Source organism: Euprymna scolopes, chromosome 16 (assembly GCF_053919585.1).
Source record: "Euprymna scolopes isolate OS-2025 chromosome 16, ASM5391958v1, whole genome shotgun sequence".
Taxonomy (NCBI): Eukaryota; Metazoa; Mollusca; class Cephalopoda; order Sepiida; family Sepiolidae; genus Euprymna; species Euprymna scolopes.
Genome location: NC_136497.1, coordinates 82,995,257 through 83,015,541, shown reverse-complemented (window position 1 = coordinate 83,015,541; position 20,285 = coordinate 82,995,257). Strand labels below are relative to the sequence as shown.

The following is a 20,285-nucleotide window of genomic DNA, read 5'->3' as shown; positions in this document are numbered from 1 at the left end:
TATAAGGCAAATTAGGGTCTTCTCTGGAGATATCCTTACCACATGGAAAGCCATCTTTGATGTAGGCACATATTCCATGCCCATGGCAATCTTAGGGGTCAGATTTAGATGTTAAGTTGGAGTATCCTTTAATTATGAATTTGTCTAGAGAAGTAGTTGGCCCTCTGCCAGTTTCACTTAGAAAGAATATGTCCGGTTTCGTCTCCTGTAATTGTGTTTCAACCTCTGGAAGGTTGGAACGTAGACCCCTGATGTTGGAGAAGGAGACCTGGTAGTAGGGGTCTACGTTGGTGGATGGGGTTCTATCTGCATATCAGTACAGTTGGGAAAGCAGAATCCCGGAAGGGAGTTCCAAAGACTTGAAGTTCTGGGGAAGAAACTATTGAAGTAAAAGGCTTTCTTACACCTAGGGATCTCTACTGTAAAGGGGTGGGACTTAGTTGCTTGTCGGCTTTGTCGGGAGTAGTCACGTCAAGGAGGTACAAGTGCTTGCAGTTCATATTAAGGTATTTGTAGACCGGGCAAAGGGATGCAACATTTCGTCGATGGAACAGAGGCTGCAGTCTAGATGACAGTTCAGGACCTATCAGGTTGGCGACTCTCTTTTGAACCCTGTCCAGGAGTGAGAGACAAGCAGCAGATGCACCAACCCAAATGTGACAACAGTATTTCATACGTAGGCGAATGGTGGCGTTATAGAGGCACAGGATACTTTCAGGCGTAAGTAATTTTCTAGCACGGTAGAGAGGCCACCTTCTTTGCAGCAGCCTTGGCAATGCTCTCAATGTATATATTCCAGTTCATGTTCCCTGTAAACGTTAGGCCGAGGAGTTTAAAAGAAGTACTTTCAGGCAATGTGTTCTTGGCCATTGCTATTTGTGGTAGAGAAGGTTTCTTGTAGTTATTGAAGGAAACATTTGAAAAAAAGATTGATTGAAAATCTTTATCCACAAAAATAACAATATTTGCTCTTCATAATTTGATTCCATCTGTCAACGAACTTATAAATGCCTCGCTTGTAAAATTCTTTAGGTTTTGACGTTAAATATGAATCTAACTTATGTTTAGTTTCATCTTTGATATTAATTTAAGCCAGTCTAAAAGGTTTTGTAATCTTCAAAGTATGTGATAAATCGAGGGAGCTTGGTCAAGAAGATTTGTAAGGCGGAGAAAATTTCGCAATGAAAGGAAATCTTTGGTGAATAGTGCCGCGTGAGGAAGAGCATTATCATGATGGAAAATGAATCACTTTCTGTTGGTTAAAGAAAGTCGTTTTCAGGTTAACAAAGCTGAGAATATTACAGAAAAATAATAATAATGTTTTGATAATTTGAAAGAAAAAGTTATAGTAATGAAGTTGTCTATTTAGTTACTTTGTTTAAGCGTACGAAAAAGGACAAAATGTGAAAACAATGTAAAAAAAAAAAAGAAAAGCAAGAAAGATATTAGAACAGAAGAGAAAGAAAGAAAAAGAATGGAAGGGGAGAGAGAGGGAAAGACTTAACAATAAAAATTTAGGAAATAAGCAAAACGAGAGGAATACATTTATGTAGAAATAAATAAAAAACGTAACAATAGAAGAAATGGCATGTATTCTCTCCTGATGACCCAACATTTTCTGGACGATGAAATAAAATACCCCACAAGTAAAAAAAAAAAGCAAAAACATAAACACAATGACAAGTGACTTAACTTGGAAGGCCCTGAAACGGCCTTAACCATAAAAATTTAGGAAATAAGCAAAACGAGAGGAATACATTTATGTAGAAATAAATAAAAAACGTAACAATAGAAGAAATGGCAGGTATTCTCTCCTGATGACCCAACATTTTCTGGACGATGAAATAAAATACCCCACAAGTAAAAAAAAAGCAAAAACATAAACACAATGACAAGTGACTTAACTTGGAAGGCCCTGAAACGGCCCGTATTCTTTCCTGATGACTCGACATTAACTGAAAGTTGAAATGGAATACTTTACAAGCAAAAATTGCTGAAAAATATGATTATACTAGCAGGCAGACACCACGTTACCCAGGCTTTAATGATGATCAATTAATGTTTCACACTCCCATATTTTTATTTTCATTGAGATCGGTGAAATTGCTCGTTTTTCAATAAAATCGATTGATTACCTGCTGTCATTGGGCACTTACCACTGTGCACCGGGAAGAAGCTTCACATGCCTCCCTGCAGTGATTTAGTCCACAATACATTTAATCTAAATTGCATTGTAGAGAACCTACTGTTGATTTTATAAAAGTATTATTTTTTTATATATAATTACTTGAATTTAAGGTTAAAATGAAAACCTTAAGTATCATAGTGCAGTTGTGCTGTGAACAGAAACATTCATTTCGAATGTGCCCCTGTCATATCAAAGAATCTACTGTTGATTTCCTGTGCCTAACCTTACTGCGTGTGTGTTGATAATGGCTTGAATTTAAGTTTTAAATGAAAAAGTCAAGTATCATGGTGCACTTGTACTTTAAACAGAAACATTCATTTCGAATGTGCCCCTGTCACATCAAAGAACCTCGTGTTGATTTTACATGTTGCGTCTTTTGGCTAAGGTGATAATGAAACTTCTTAAATGCATTTGTGATGTTAGGCTGTATAAGGTGTTAACTTTGAGCAAAATCGCCTGTTTCTCCTTTCATGGAATTATTTGGATTATCAAATATCGATACTTATCAAAGACATTCCGATGCAAAACATATCCAAGAACACTGCCAGGCACATAAAGTACCTTTGTGTGAAATTTCTTAAAAATTGGCTCAGTCGTTTTCGAGTCCACAGGGAACGATTCACGCATGCACGCACGCACACAAACATACAGTTCCTTTTATATGATAGTAGAGATACGAGCATACAAGGTAAGCTGTTTCTTTCAAAATACAATAGCCTCTTTTGTCCATTTACTTTGTGGCGAGTTTCTGCTATTCTTCCGAGAGCAATTACATTCTTCAGAAATAAAAGAACAGAAATGATTTCAAAGAACAAGACTTAAAATCATGTTTCGGAATTTTTGGAACATCTTGAAGATTGCTAGTTTGAATTATTGTGATTATTTAAACTCATCTTGGTTATCATGTTCATAAGTAAACACTTCTGCATCCTAGCGGCTGACAGAATGAAAACAGTCTACTCCTCCCTTAGATTAAACAAAGTGTTCAGGTCGAAATTGTGTTCGGGTTCTTCAGTTTGGCATGAATATTCATAGGATCGCCATGATGGACCGGAAAAAAGGGCAAAACTTACATTAAGCGAAACGTTGTGAGAATAATCTTTATCGGTCCAAACACGTTCTTACATCGGAGGCTGTTCTTTATCTCGACAATATACTACTTGACCGTGTTGTCATATTTGGGCTGGAGAATATGTCCCATTTAAGAGTTTTTGATAATGTTCAAAAAAAGTATCTGTAATTTGATTGGCTTTGACGCTTCCATTTTCTTTGCATCCTCTCTATCGTAAATGTAATGTTGCAATATCTTTTATAATTATATCTTATGAAATATTTCTTTTCAGAATTGTTCGTTTTATTCTTTGCTTCCTTTGTTCTGACTAGTTTGATTCGTTGGTCTAATAGTTATGGTCAATTCGCTGTTTTGATACCGTATTGTAATACTGCTTCTAATTCCAGTAGCTCCTTTCCACGAACTACGGATTGATGGAACTCTCTTTCTGATCACTGTTTCCTCCTACCTATAGTATTTGTCTTTTCAAGACTAAGGTCAATAGGCATCTCCTGTATTTTACGATAATCATCTGTTATTTGCTTCTTATATTAATTAGCTTCACGCCATATCTGAGGTGATTTCTTTAAAAACTATGATAATAATCATTAGGATGAGAATAGTAGTCCGAATAATCCAAATAATGTTAGAATATACATCATGCAGAAAATTAAAAAACAAACAAACTGAAATGCTAATATCTTTAGGACAGGAAAGGGAGTGATTGGGGGTGTGGTTTGTTTTGGTTTGGTTGTTTTGACTTACGGCATATCAACCCTTTTTGGTTTATTTAATGCCAAATCTGGTAATTTTGAAAAAAAAAAGTTGGGGTTTTTTTTGCTTTAATTTTTTTTTATATATATAATTAAATATCGATTCATGGTATTTTATTTGTTTTGTTTTTTTACGGTATATAAAACCTTTTCAGATTGAATAACTTTGGCAAAGTTTTTGTGCTTCAAATATTTATTTATGGTGTTTAGTTTTGTTGTTTTGTAGAGAAAAATTATTGCTTTGATTTTTAGCTTTGCAAAAGATGATTGAGTTTTGCAAAGGGGGGGGAAACAATAATATCAATGTTTGGTGTATTTTAAGTCAGGGATCTGATATCTTCAGACTGCCTGAGCTGGTAGCACCAGATGGGAATAAAGACGAATGAAAAAAAAAACATTGAAAATAGGAAATAAGAAGAAAATAAGAGAGGAAATAGGACAATAGTTTAAATAATTAATAACTATATAGGACAACAAGAGGAAAAAATGGATGTGAATAAAATCGTGTCTTTTTCTTTAATTTCTTCGTTTTCTCTTACAATTTCTACCCTTCATTAAAATCTTTTTTGTCTTTTTTTTTTGTTTTAAAAATTATTCTTTAACACTTTGTCATTACTATATCTTTTTCATTCATTTTCTTTCTTTGTTTATTTTTCTGATTTTCACTTTCTACGTTTTATCAAATTTTCTTCGCTCATATATTATTCTTGATTTTTGATTTTTAACAATTATTCTTCATTTTATCTTATATCTTTTTTCATGTAATTACATCCTTCAATTCTACCTTTTTTTTCATTTTTTTATTTTTACCGTTCATCAATACTTCTTCACTCACGTCTTATTCTTATTCTTTCTTTATTTTTCGAAATTATTTTTCATTTCTTCTTTCTCTTGTATCTTTTTCTTTACATCCTTTTATTCCACGGTTTTTCTTCAATTTTTCTTTCAATTTTTACCCTTCTTCAATAGTTCTTCACTCACGTCTTATTTTTATTTTTCATTTTATTTTTAAAAATTATTATTCATTTCTTTTTTTCTTCTTGTATCGTTTTCATCCTTTTATCTTACCGTTTTTCTTCCATTTTTTGTTTGTTTCAATTTTTATTCTCCGTCAATAATTCTTCAGTCACATTTTGCATTAAGAATTTTTTTTTTCGTTTTGCTTTCATTTTTTCTTTCAACTATCATCACGCTATGCTGTTTTCAATATCTTTTTTCAATCGTGTTTTATTCGTATTTCTTTTCATTCATCCTTGTCGATTTCCTTCTCCATCTTGTCTTTTTTCATTCAGTACCATTTCTTGTTTAAAATGAAAAAAAAAAATATGACAGCACTCCCACGACATTCGCATTATTAGGACGGCTGCTCAGCGTCGACGTGTTCTCTTCACCGCCAAACGCTAGACAAGGTCACATCAACTTTACTTTTCTCACCGAAAATAGCTTGTAAAATGTTAATGTTCCTCTTTGAGTTGATATGCAGTTTGAAATTCGGCTCGTTGGAATGCGTATTAAGGATCGTGTAAAGAAGGAAAGATGAAAAGACTCTTGTGCTGCCAACTAGTTGGAGAAAAGAGACTTGAACTTTGACAACCATTACCGTCGAAGTGTTACAGCTGATTTAACGGCATACTAACCCAAATAGGGACATTTAGAGACGTTTGTGACTTTCAATGTGGAAGAGGAGATCAAAGCACTAGATGGAACAATACGGAAAGAAGTCACTCAGCTAAGGCACTTGGGCAGCAGCATAGGTTCCATGCAGAGAGATACCAAAATTCGCATCTCAAAAGCATGGGCCGCATCAGATAAGTTGCAGTTAGTATGGACTTCAAGGCTAACTGACAGTCTGAAAAGACAGTTCTTCAGAGCAGTAGTAGAATCTGTCCTTGTTTACGGTAGTACACCCTGGACACTCACGAAAAGATTGGAAAGAGAACTAGACGGCACGTACACCCGTATGCTATGAACAGTGTTAAATATATCTTGGCAAGATCATCCCACGAAGTATCAAATTTATGGCAATCCACCTGCCATATCTGCTAGCATCAGGGAGCGACGTCTACATTTTCACAGACACTGCCAGAGGAGCAAGCAAGAGCCGATGAGAAATGTATTGCCGTGGACTCCAGCGCACGGGCACACGAGCATAGGACAATCTAGATCCATGTACGTCCAGCAAATTGCACATGACGCCAACTGTGGTCCTGAAGATCTGAGGCAGCTGATGGAAGACAGGGAAATCTTGAGACAGAGTACACATTGGTCCGGGCAAGGAAAGCGACGAGATAGATAGGGACATTAACATCTTACATTTGTTTTACTTTCTTTATTACCACGAAGTTTTCTAACTTTAATATATTTTCCAGGAACGAGAAAGTAACTTGAAAAATATAAGTAAAAAGGAAGATAACCGTGTGAAAGAAAATAACATGGAAAACAGAAAAGAATAAAAGAACTGAAAAAGAGAAAGTAATTTCGAAAAAAAAAAAAAATGAAAAAAATGGCATTAAACTCTGCAGGCAGAAATATAAGAGAAACTCAAACCGATATGAGAATTGTTAAATTCATTGCTAGATGCAGATTTAAGAAGTCAGCAACCATTTCTTTTATTCCTAAGGAAAGTATTATTCGTTCGGCAAACACTTTTGTGAAAACACTATATTCATAAAAAATTTTAAAAAAGCAAAATATAAGTGTGATACTACATTGTTCGCAGTATATATATATATATATATATATATATATATATATATATATATATATATATATAAGAATTGTCTAACCGACGAGTAATGGGGCAAGCAAAGACGTTAAGGGTTGCAACGAAATGGCGCCATTACTTACAAGCGATCTTTTCCTGTAACGGTAACTTTCTGGTAACGTAGACACACTTGACTTCTGTCTGAAAGACGAACATTAACTACCAACGAGAGACAGAGTGTAGCATATTTTACACAACCAATTTCTCGTTCAACGAGATTTGACGAGACTAGCGTGTCTATAGAACGCATCAAATCCGAGCTCTAGTTTAACCTTTTTTTTTTTATTATTGTCTTTTATTTTCACTATTACAGAAAAGTGGTCCAACATTATCCACACAGGTAAAAGTGTCTTACTTCCGCTCCTACCCACCCTTGGTAAATTTAACAATTCCAAGTTCTCAAAATATACATGCCGCTCCCCATTTGGGCGTACCAAATTGGTAAAAGGGAAAATTATTCCCAACTCGCATTTAGGTAAAAATGCGCTTTCTTATAAATAATTGAATTCAAAACGTATCGAAAAACACAAATAATACACACACACACACACACACACACACACACACACACACACACACACATCACGCGCGCGTGTGCTTGGAAGTTTTTTAACCTTTAAAATTATATATAAAAAATAACTTATTTAATTTTTATTTTTTTATCATTCGTTAGAAGACTATTTAGTCAGTAAGTCATTCAATCACCTGCAATCAATGCATCAACTTGCTCTCTTGAATTCACAATAGTCCTAATGGTAATTTAAGGGATCATCAGTTGTTTACTATGAAATAATGTTTGGGAGATTTAAAAACAAAACAGTATATTAAATCATGGCTCCCCAACAGTGTTGATCAAACACCATTTCCCTTAATCACATGAACAAAAATTTTTTTCCAGATACTGGATCTGGTTACCTACTCATGATTAATATAGCTAACCTGTTCATGTTATAAACATGTCTTCCTTACCTGCAAGATTAGTCCCTATCTCCAAATTCAAAATAGGGACTAATTTCGTAGATAAGGAAAACAATAACCACAGATTATATATATATATATATATATATATATATATATATATATATATATATATATATATATATATATAATCTGAGGTTATTGTTTTCCAGAGGTTAAATAACCAATGGAGATTAACAGTCTCAATACAAGAGTGCTCAATACTGAATTAGAGCAGGGTATACTGTTTATTTGTTTTTACATAAGCAGTAATGAGCATGTTTCGGTCAGCTAGTTAACAGTAACTAGAGACCTCTTCAGAATAGTATTTGTATTCGTATATATATATATATATATATATATATATATATATATATATATATATATATATATATATATATATATATATACAGTCGTCCTACAGTCGTATATATATATAGTAAGTTATAAAATATATATGGCGATTAAGCAAAATGTAAGCCTGAAGAGTCCTAGAGTGGATGAAACACGGAATATTCAGTGTAGCTTAATCGCCATATATATTTTATAACTTACTAACTAGCTCTACCTACGTATTGAGAACTTTTGAAGTAAATACTTAAAGTTTACGCATAAATTTATACTTTCGTATATTAATTTTATGTGAGTAAATGAAGTAGTTATATATATATATATATATATATATATATATATATATATATATATATATATATATATATATATATATATATATAGTCGTCCTAGCAAAATGGGATGGTGCATTGTCATGTATAAAAATCATCTTAAACCGACGTGACAATGGTAGGTCATCTAGCCATGGCGACAAATAGTTATCCAAAAAGGGTGTGTACGCATTACTGCTAAGCTTTACACCTTATAGAACTTGCGATAGTCCAACTAACTTATCCCGAATGATTCCTGCCTAAAACATGATGCCTCCACCTCCTCGTTGGCGATGAATTCTGTAACAAGTTGGAGTTCCATTCGGGTTTCAAACTTTGGCCCATCCATCTGGACCGTCAAGAGTAGCATGGGGCTCACCCATAAATAGGACATGTTGGACATTCATTTTCATGTAATTCTCTGCCTAAGCCATTCGTTTTTTTCTATGTGGTTTGATGCCATCTCATTCAACACATTGCATCGGGCCTGCCTGGATCTTGGAGCGATTCCATCTTTTGCAAAAATAGAAGCACTGCTTTGTGTTTCAGTTGATATCCCTACAAATTTCCTGAATATCACGATCTGAAAGGTTTCTAATGGTGGCCTTATTTTCTGCATTTGATGTTCGGGTTGTTCACGAATGAAGCCAAGATTCTTGGATTCCTTTCCAGCTCCATGGCTAAATCTTTGATGGAACAACTTTCTGCGAGTCCAGCAATAATCCTTTGCTTTTCGATAACCTTTAATCACCTGATTTTTTTGGCATTGCAAAAGATCTGCAATAGAGCGATGAACATTATAATTTCCGTGATAATAAACAAATGTGTGTGTGTATCTGTGTGTGTACATTTTCCTATCAAACTACTCTGTAAATTTTCCGTCTACAGACTTGAGATTTGAAATAACGGGTATTGAGATTTGGGAAAATCTTTTTAATCGGTTTTCGGCCAGAAATTTGGCTGTCAATGGGTCAAAGTTCAACGATTTGATCTTTGAGAACTCTACCAAACTTCTCTGCCAATTTTGGGTCTAGACACTTGAAATTTTATATGTAGATTACTTGGACATGGATCAAACTTTTAATTTGATGTGAGCCCAAAACAATAAATGTTAAGGGGTCAAAATTGGGGTCAAAGTTTTAAAACATTTGACCTCGGCGGTCTCTACCAAATTACTCAGATGATTTTTGGTCTAAACATTTGAAATTTTACATAAAGGGTATTCAGACATGCAGCAAGCTTTTTAATGAGATTTTGGGCGAAAATCTGTCAGCCAAGAGGTCAAAGTTGAAAGTGTTGACCTTTACAGGCTCTACCAAACTCCTCCGCCAATTTTGGGCCTAAACGCTTGAAATTTTAGATGTAGGTTACCTGGACATGATTCAAATTTTGTAAATATATATATATACATATGCACGTCAAGTTATGAACATTACATAGGGCTCAAGCAAAGCCGGGATGAACTGCTAGTATATATATAGATATACATATATTTTGGATTTTTGGACGCATAAAATATAGCCATCTTCATTTATGAAATTCAAAAAGAGAAAAAAAACTCTTCTTTAAGGGAAATAACTCATAAGTTAAAGGGAAGTTACTTCCATTTTTAAACACAGTTGATATTGGTTATACTAATAATTAAAAATAAATTAAATGTAAATTAAATTTACTTTCTGTAAGATTTCTAAATAGAATACTTAAAACAATTATATTACTAATTTCCATTACGGATTTAGAGCTATTAAAACAAATTTTTCTTTAATGTAATATGCAAATGAGATAACATCTACAATGTTGATTCCTTTTGAATAAATAGTATATGTAGAAATCATGCACAAAGAAGTATATAAGGTTCTGTTTTCAATATTAAAATCTATTTGTGAAACAGTGTATATTTGTATATATATTAACCAAATTGTGAAAAAACAGACAGGAATATAGCTTTATATATATATATATATATATATATATATATATATATATATATATATATATTGTTTGTGCACCTGTGTATATATAATACACTATGTCAACGCTTTTAGTTAATCCAAAATTGTTCATAACAATATGAGCAGAGATATTTTCGGAAGCTTTCTTTTTAAAGAATTTTCTTTCCTCGCCATTTTGTTTCGATTCCACTGATTCAAACAGCCTAGTTTTCTAACTCTGCAGATCTGCCAATCTTATATAGATCATATATATAATTATTTGTGACATACAATCTATGCAAGGTGTATAATGTATTTGAGGACAGATATATAAATACACAAAATTGACTCTCACAAAAAAGTAACGTCTTTTTACTAAAAATAACATTTACAATGGATCGAATGAGTATATATTCCAAAAATATTTGCACTGGTTAGAGAGTAGCCCGAGATAAAGAGATAGAAATATTTATGATATCTCTGAAATAGTGTTATATCTCAGCTCCACTCATGCGAATCTAGTGATCGAGAGGAAATCTGTAAAACATGTAAAAAAATTTTCATATTATTTGGATTCATCGGACCACTGTTCTCATCTTGAGTGCGATTTTCACCAAGTTTCGTTCGATGTAACCTCCGACCTTCTTCAGGTGTTGCTTGTCGAACTCGGAAATGTCTTTGTTGAATTTAAATATCGGGTATAGTTGACAATATCTGGAAGGAAAAGGAAAACCATCTTCCAACATTGGACGAAGTAAAAATTATAGACAAAGAAGAACGGTGAAAAGTAAAACGACTCAATGAAGTCACACATATGCTCGGAGATAAGCAATTATTAAGTAAACCTAGAATATAACTTAATATGATATGGGATCCGTTAATTATAATTAATAGATAATATATACAAGTAATAAGTAAGAACAATTATTTATATATATATATATATATATATATATATATATATATATATATATATATATATATATGTATATATATATATATATATACATATATATATATACAGTAACATATAGTTATAGTAATTAGTAATACATCGTGATATTTACAACTAGAAATAAAAATAGGTTTAAGCCCCCTAAAATTTTTACTAGAATTGTCCGTAATAACTCACGGTGCAGTGATAAGAGTACTTGGGAAAATCAATTATAGAAGTTATATTCACCTGAAAGTTCAATTCTCAGTGTGGCCGATCAAAAAATACAATTGCGAATTACTTAGGACTTCTCTCCAGTCATAACTGATGGAACAAGAGCATGCTATTCTCATGAAATAAATAAAGTGGTTCTGTTCGAAATTTTGCCCAAATTCCTGAGTTCGAGAGAAACATTCCCGAGTTCAACAAGATCCACCTGAAGAAGTTCGGAGATTACATCAACCGAAACGTTATGAAAAGCATTGTTCTCATCCTGAGTGTGCTTTTCATAACGTTTCGGTTGATGTAATCTCCGACCTTCTTCAGGTGGATCTTGTTGAACTCGGGAATGTTTCTCTCGAACTCAGGAATTTGGGCAAATATATATATATATATATATATATATATATATATATATATATATATATATATATATATATATATACATATATATATATATATATATATTTCTCTTAGTCTGTCTGTCTGGCTCACTGTCTGCCCATTTCAATTTTTCTCAAAACCTACTGGGCTGATATGACTGAAATTTTGTAGTGACCTTAGTTTATGGTATCAATGCACAGTTAGAGATTAATTCGTCATCACAATACCACATTGCTCTAGATGTTTGGTATAAAGCACTCATTCTAAATCAACGGGCTATAACTTTCGCCCGTTTTAATGGGCTAAAAATTTTGTATATATATATATATATATATATATATATATATATATATATATATAGTGTATCATACAAGTGAGTACACCCCTCACATTTCTTCAAATATTTAAGTATATCTCTTCATGAGACAACACTGAAAAAATTATTTTTTGACACAATAAAGATTAGTCTGTCTGCAGCATATATAACAGAGTTTATTTATTTCCCTTCAGAATAACACAAATATAGCCATTAAAGTTAACTCCCTGGCAACAAAAGTGAGTACACCCCTTACGAAAAGTTGTTAATATTAACATAAAACATGTCAACTTTCAACATTTTGTGTGGCCGCAATCATTATCCAAAATTGCCTTTACTCTTCTGGGTATGGTTTACCAGAGCTTCACATGTAGCCACTGGAATGCTCTTATACTCTTAAATCACGACATCATGGAGCTGGCGAATATTTAAGACTTTGCGCACCTCTACCTTCTGCTTGAGGATGCCCCAAAGATGTTCTATTGTGTTCAAGTCTGGAGACATGTTTGGCCAGTTCATCATCTTTACTCTCAGCCTCTTAAGTAAAGCAGTGATTGTTTTGGATGTGTGTTTTGGGTCATTGTCCTGCTGGAACACTGCTCTGCTACCCAGTTTCTGGAGGAAGGGATCATGCTCTGCTGCATTATTGGACAGTACATGTTGGAGTTCATGTTTCCCTAAAAAAAATGTAACTCCCCAATACTTGCAGCACTCATTCAGCCCCAGACTATGATATTCTCACCACTATGCTTGACTGTAGGCATCATACACTTATCTTTGTACTCCTTATGTGGTTGCTGCCATGCATGCTTAAGGCCATCAGAACCAAACAAATTAAATTTCGTCTCATCAGTCCATAGGACATGGTTCCAGTTATCTATAGGGCTTTATTGACATGTCTTCAGCAAACTGTTTGCAGGCTTTCCTTTAGAAGAGGCTTCCTCCTGGAGTGACACTCATGAACACCAATTTGCCATAGAGGAGGGTAGTGAGCATGCAAGCTTGGTAGACACATAGTCTGGTCTTCTCGGTTAACCTGGAATAATTTCACACTCGGCTTAGTTTGGACATGACTCCTGCTGCCTTTGTTAACCTGGTGGAGAGGCGGTTGTCAAGTTGCTGAAGTCTCTGCCTTTTTGCAGGATCATCTCATTTATAGCAGAGAGGGAGGACTGCTGCACAGGCAACAGCTGACCATCCCATATCACCCTGCCTAGGCTACGTTGCTGCATTGGAGAGAACACTCCAGTATCATTAAAGATGCCGTCTCAACAGGGAGGAGACAGATACTGGTGATAAGCTCGTTTAAATGGTGAAGCAAAACAGAGTGCCAGAGGTCTCCTTTGATGATGAGATTGTACTTCATCATATGGTGACTACTTGCCTCAAACTGATTAGTATGAGGCTCACTGGAAGGACATGGAACATATTACCGAGGTTAAGACTCCCAGCCAGAAAGGTGCTGTTCCGGCACAGGATGCATATAGATTAAAGAGGCAAATCTCGAAAAGTGGGCCACGTACAAACTCAGCAAAGAACAACAAAAAAAAAAGCCCCTTGCTTTTCGTTTAGGAAACTGGAATGTCAGAACCATGTATTCACGTTTTGCAAACAACATTCTGCAAATTGAAGATGCAAAAAAAAAACAGCCGTCATCGATAGAGAACTCTCTTGGCTTAATGTCAACATTGTCTCCCTACAGGAAACCATCTACTGGTAGGGGAAGTTTACAACTCAACCAAGACATCATGGTGTAGGTTTTGCTGCAAAGAATGAGACTGTCAAATTGACTGAGCCCCCTCTCAGCCAACATAGAGATAATACTCTTTGACAAAAGAGGAGAAAGATCAGTTCTACCAAGACCTTGACAGATCTATAAACAGGTCTCCAAGATCTAAAAAATGTTACCTTCTAGATGATTTTAATGCAAGAGTAGGGACTGACAGCAAGGCTTGGACCACCTGTATCAGAAACTTTGGGAGGGGAAAGATCGATGAAAATGGTCAAAGACTGCTTGAGCTTATGTGCCACCATGCCATTTACGTTACCAACATCTTTAAGTGCAGAGATATCCATGAAATGTCATAGAGCACTCACGATACCAACACTGGCAACAGCTTGATCTAATTATTACCAGATAGGATATTGGAGGCGTTCTCACCTGCAACTATCACAGCGTTGATTATGACATGGATCACATACTTCTGGCAAGCAAGGTATGCATATTTGCAAAGAGGTTGCACCACTCCAAGATGAAGAAGAGACACCCATGTATCAACGTCAGCTGCACCAGTAACCCTGAAAAAACATAGCACTTAATAATCAGGCTGGAATATGTGCTTAGTGAGAGGGACTGTATATGGCATCATCGACTGCAAATGGCTTCATCTCCGTGATGTTTACAACTCTGCTATGGGAAAAAGAGCAAAAGTTTGTTATGAGATTAAGAAGAATTCCTTGCTAACTTACAAGGCCGAATTCAGTACCAGTACATTGCAAACTCTCCACACTGCTAAGAACACAGTGCAGCATTACAAAGCTGCAATATATATATTGTTTATTTTTGACTGTTTAGTTCTTATATATAGTGCTTCTAGTATTTTTAATCTTTTAACGTTTGGATTCATATGGATGATTTTGTGTTTTCAACTAATCGAACTTGTATCGGAAAGGTGTAGGGTCAATCGTCTGGACAGTTTATTGGTCGTGTGTATAATGTAGCTATTGGTATTGGAGATACATTTTTCCAAGATATATATATATATATATATATATATATATATATATATATATATATATATATATATATATATATATATATATATATAATGCGAGCTGTATTATATTTTATGGTCATTGAAAGCACTATAAATTTAAAAATATTCCCTGCGATTCCTGAGATGATTCAAATTTTTCTTTTTTCCTGTTTCTTCTGCACTTGTATTTTATATTTGCAGCTTAATTGTATTACTTGGTAAATAAACAGATTTACTAAAATGACCAGTTGTATAAAAGAAATACAGACTAATTGATTCCCAACACCCTGGAAAACCTCGCCAGTATGCCCTGTATTTAAGAATTCAGGTGATCGCTCATCTCCCTCTCAGTACAGACCAATAAGTCTCCTGTGCGTCATGAGTAAGCTGCTGGAGTCTGTGCTAAATAGAGAAGTAGTCAACCATCTCAGCAAAAATAGACTACTTAGTGACATGCAATATGCTTTCCGTTCTGCTAGATCTACAGCAAACGTGCTTATAGTTATATCTCATAGGATTAGTGAAATTCTCGACGGAGGCTTCCTTTCTAACGCAATTGCTCTTGACATATCAAAGGCCTTTGATAAAGTATGGCATAAAGGTTTACTTCAAAAGGTCTTCAGTTTTGGTATAGCTGGAAATATCTTCTAAACTATTAAATCATTACTCTCTGGTTCATAAGAGTAGTAGTTGATGGGCAGAAATCAGAAGCTCTCAGTATTAATGCTGGAGTCCCTCAGGGGTTCATCCTGGGCCCAACTCTCTTCCTGATCTATATCAATGATCTTCCAAACCACATCCTTACATCATTCATAGACAATTATGCTGACAACACTACTATCTATGGTAGTACTACAAAGACCGTAAACAATCAAGTTCTCTCTGACTCTCTCTCCTCTGATCTTGAGCACGTAGTACAATAGGGGAAAAAGTGACTGGTTACTTTTAACACATCTAAAACCAATCTTTACATCATCAACGTTTTGATGCCCAATGTCATCAATTGAAATGAATGGCTCTCGTCTTGGGGAGGCTTCATGTTTTGACAAGCTTCTGGGCTTGATCTTTACTCCCGATCTGAAATGGAACATGTATATCAAATCCATTGCCAAGGTCACTAGAAAAATGGTGGGATCCTTCTACCGCTCCAGTAGATATCTAACTCCTGATGCAATTCTATACCTATATAAGAGCCAGGTTTGGCCAACAATGGAGTACTTTTGCCACATCTGAGCAGGAGCTGTTAAAAGCAGCTTATCCTGTCTTGACAGAGTTCAAAATAGACTTTGTAGCTTAGTGGGGGGGATGCCCTTTTCTCTTCCCTGCAACCTCTTTCCCACAGAAGAGACGTTGCAAGCCTGTCTCTGCTTTATCGTTATTTTCATGGTAGGTGCTCATCTGAACTCCAATCTATGATCGCCCTTCGCCAGACTTTCACAAAAAAACACTCGTCTAGCCAAAACCACTGTCAACAATTTCCCATACTCTTTATCTGTGCCTAAACCTAAACATAGATTCCATGAACAAAGCTTCTTTCTAAGAACTGCACGCCTGTGGAATTCTTTTCCGTTTGCCTGCATTCTAGCTGACTACAACCTGATTGTCTTCAAGTTCAATGTGAACAAGTTCTTGCTGAACCGTCCCCCTAAGTAATCCAATTTTACAAATTCCCACCACTTATGTCTACTACGCTATTAACCCTTATCCTCAAGTGGTCTCCGGGCCTTGATAAGTGGTTACTCCATCGTAAAAAAAAGTCGGTATTGTACTTGTTCAATGGAGGTAACAGTGCTCCAAGCAGGTCATTCCCAGATATGACAACTGTATTTTAAAAGGTATTTGGCTCCTATACAGGTAGAGGATTGTGTAGGCAGTGAAATACCTTCTGGAGTGGTAGAATGATCCAACAATTTTTCCAACATTCTTGACAATAGATTTGATGTAAGTCTTCTATTTTTGGTCAAGAGTGAAAGTTAATCGCAAAATCTTGTCAAAGCAGAGTACTTTCTTAAGAGAGGAGCCATTCATTTCAATTAGAGCCAAGCAGGGAACAAAGTATTAGTGGTGAAAAGATAAAAGTTTGCATTTGGATACACTAAGAGTAACCAGCTAATTTTTCCCCCTATTACACCATGCACTAAATTTCAGGAGAAAAAGATTGTGGTCATTTTCAGCCTTTGTAGTGTCGCTATATATATTGTAGTGTCATCTGCATAAATGTTGACGAATGATCTTGGAAAAATTTTTCAGTCTAAGCAATATTTGAAAAAATCTAGAAATTGGTAACTTGCATCTCAATACAGACTGATTAACCATAGAATATGTAAGATCATTAATGAAGATTAGGATGGGGGTTGAGTTAAAAAAAAGATCCTTAAACATTCTGGCATTAATAATATGCACTTTAGGCTTCCGTCCATCAACAACTACGTTTATATATCTATTAACCTATTAAGGAGAATAAGAATTTGATGGCTGCAAAAATTGGCAAAATATTCCATAACTGGCAAGTTTGTGAAGCAGTCCACTGTGTCAGACCCCCATCAAAGGCATTTGATATGTCGAGAGCTTTTGCTTTAGGAACAAAACTCCCATCTAGAGATTCACTGATCTCATGTGATTTTAACAGTGAGCACGTCAGCAGTTTATCTTGTAGAACGAAATCAATATTGCTTGTCACTAAGTAGTTTGATTACATGTTTATCGATTTTTTACAGAGATGGATAGATCGATATATGCATCAAACGCACCAAATGAAGCCATTGATTAAATCTAAAAGCCATTGGAAAACACAATGATATTTTATATTGAAGAAATACTTATAATCGATTTTGAAATCGATTAGTTGAACATCTCTATGCTAGTTTTTTTTTCTACCTCATCATTATTTACTTGGAATGTGCTTGACTCAATTTCAATCTCTGATTCTTTCTTGTAAAACATTTATAGTAAGAACTCGTCTACTTATCACAATTGCAAAATCTTTCCTTTCTTCTTCTATGCAAGAACTCGTCTACTAGACTACTACTACTACTACGTTTCTGAATTTTTGAGATGAGGATTGGTTATTCATATTATTTGGATTCATCAGACTACTGTTCTCATCTTGAAAGTGAATTTCACAACGTTTCGGTTGATCTAATCTCCGACCTTCTTCAAGTGTATCTAGTTGAACACAGGAATGTTTCTGTCAAACTCGAGAATTTGGATGGAATTTCGAGTGGAACCCTTTATTTACTTCACGGGGGGTAGCATGCTCTTGTTCTGTCAGCCATGACTGGATAGAGGTCCTAAGTAATTTGCAATTGTATTTTTTCGGTCGCCCACACTGAGGATTGAACCTTCAACCTTTAGGAGAATATCACTTTTTAGAATTGATTTTTTCAAGCACTCTAACTTCTGCGGCACAGGTCCATTTCCCCTTCACTCCTCACATTAAAAATCGGCCTTGTGCCTAATTTGCTCGGTGGGGGAGCAAATAAATACCCTTTTCTTGGCCTTTTGGCCAAGATCAAAGTGTAGTATCTGTTCCGACAGATACTGCAAGCTATGACTAGCTATGACTAGCAAAGACCAGATGTGGGGGCGGCCCCACATGCCTGACCATTAACCAGCTCCCATTTCCCACCTCTCGGGAGCTGGTCCCCTTTTTCCCTTCCCCCTCCCTTCACTCCTCACATTAAAAATGGCCTTGTGCCTAATTTGCTCGGTGGGGGAGCAAATAAACACCATCTGTTCCGGCAGATACTGCAGTCCTATGACTAGCTATGACTAGCAAAGACCAGATGTGGGGGCAACCCCACATGCCTGACCATTAACCAGCTCCCATTTCCCACCTCTCGGGAGCTGGTCCCCTTTTTCCCTTCCCCCTCCCTTCACTCCTCACATTAAAAATCGGCCTTGTGCCTAATTTGCTCGGTGGGGGAGCAAATAAATACCATCTGTTCCGGCAGATACTGCAAGCAAAGACCATATGTGGGGGCAACCCAACATATAAGACCTTGGTCAATGTAGGGGCAACCCTTCATACCAATTGTCACTATCCAGCTCCCCTACTCCCCGAGGAGTTGGTCCCCATTTCTCCTTCACTCCTCACATTAAAAATCGGCCTTGTGCCTAATTTGCTCGGTGGGGGAGCAAATAAATACCCTTTTCCTAGCCTTTTGGCCAAGATCAAAGTGTAGTATCTGTTCTTACTACATGCTGTACTTATGTTTGCAACTTTTTCTTGGCCACATAGCTAACATAAAAGTGTAGTATCTGTTCTTAATAGATGCTTTACTTACGTTTGTAACTTTGCCTTGGCCACATGGCTAAGATCAAAGTGTAATGTATGTTCTTAACAGATGCTGCACTTACATTTGTAACTTCTCCTTGCCAATGGAAGGGGAAACCCTTCCATGCTAAGGCATTTTTAGTCGCATGCAAGTCACTCCATCGGTCGGTCTGTAATACATTTAGATTTTATTGTTTTTTTAAGCAAGGGGTATGGAGTAACATTTTTGTCTCCTGATTTATCAGAGAGGGACCTATGTTTTCTATGGGTCCGTCTGTCCGTTAGTCCGGATGATTGACGGATAACCGTCCATTGGTTTTTCCTGAAATTTTGTCACAAATTATATTTTAATATATATAAATGTGGATAGTAAAAAAAAAAAATTTTTTTTTTTTTTTTTTTTTTTTTTGAAAAATCCTGTTTTGCCCACAGGGGCTCAAAAGGGGTCAAAAATGGCCAAAAATGATACTTTTTGTCCTGTAACATTTGATCCGTCCATTAGATTTTTCTGAAACTTGCCCAAAATCTGAAGGGCATTGTTCTTAATATAAATTCAGTATGGGTGACCCTGGTACTATTCTGGTTAGCGTCCCCCGAGTACGTTCACTGCTAGAAAACACACCTTTTTGGGACTCCCATGCAGCACCAATTTTTAAACTATATTTCGTACAGAGAGGGACAATGTATGCGTGGCTCGTTTTTTAAACAAGGGGCATGGAGTAACATTTTGGTCCCCCGATATATCGAGAGGGACCTATGTTTTTGGTGGGTTTGTCTGTCCGTTAGTCCAGACGATTTATAGATAACCGTCCATTAGTTTTTCCTGAAATTTTGTCACAAATTATATTTCAATATATAGATGTGCATAGTAAAAATATTTTTTTGTGTGGAAATTCCTATTTCGTCTACAGGGGCTCAAAAGAGGTTAAAAATGCCTCAAAATGGCCAAAAATGATACTTTTTGTCCCGTAACATTTGATCCATCAATTAGATTTTCTGAAACTTGCCCAAAATGTGAGGACATTGTTCTTAATATAAATTCAGTATGGGTGACTTTGGCAAAAGTCTGGTTTG

At 35.6% G+C, this 20,285-nt stretch overlaps 2 pseudogenes; both read left to right on the top strand.

Annotated features, from left to right (window-relative positions):
• Positions 1-18,419: 18,419 nt before the first annotated feature.
• On the top strand, positions 18,420-18,584 carry LOC145296484 (U2 spliceosomal RNA; annotated as a pseudogene).
• Positions 18,585-19,081: 497 nt separating this feature from the next.
• On the top strand, positions 19,082-19,226 carry LOC145296532 (U2 spliceosomal RNA; annotated as a pseudogene).
• Positions 19,227-20,285: the final 1,059 nt, after the last annotated feature.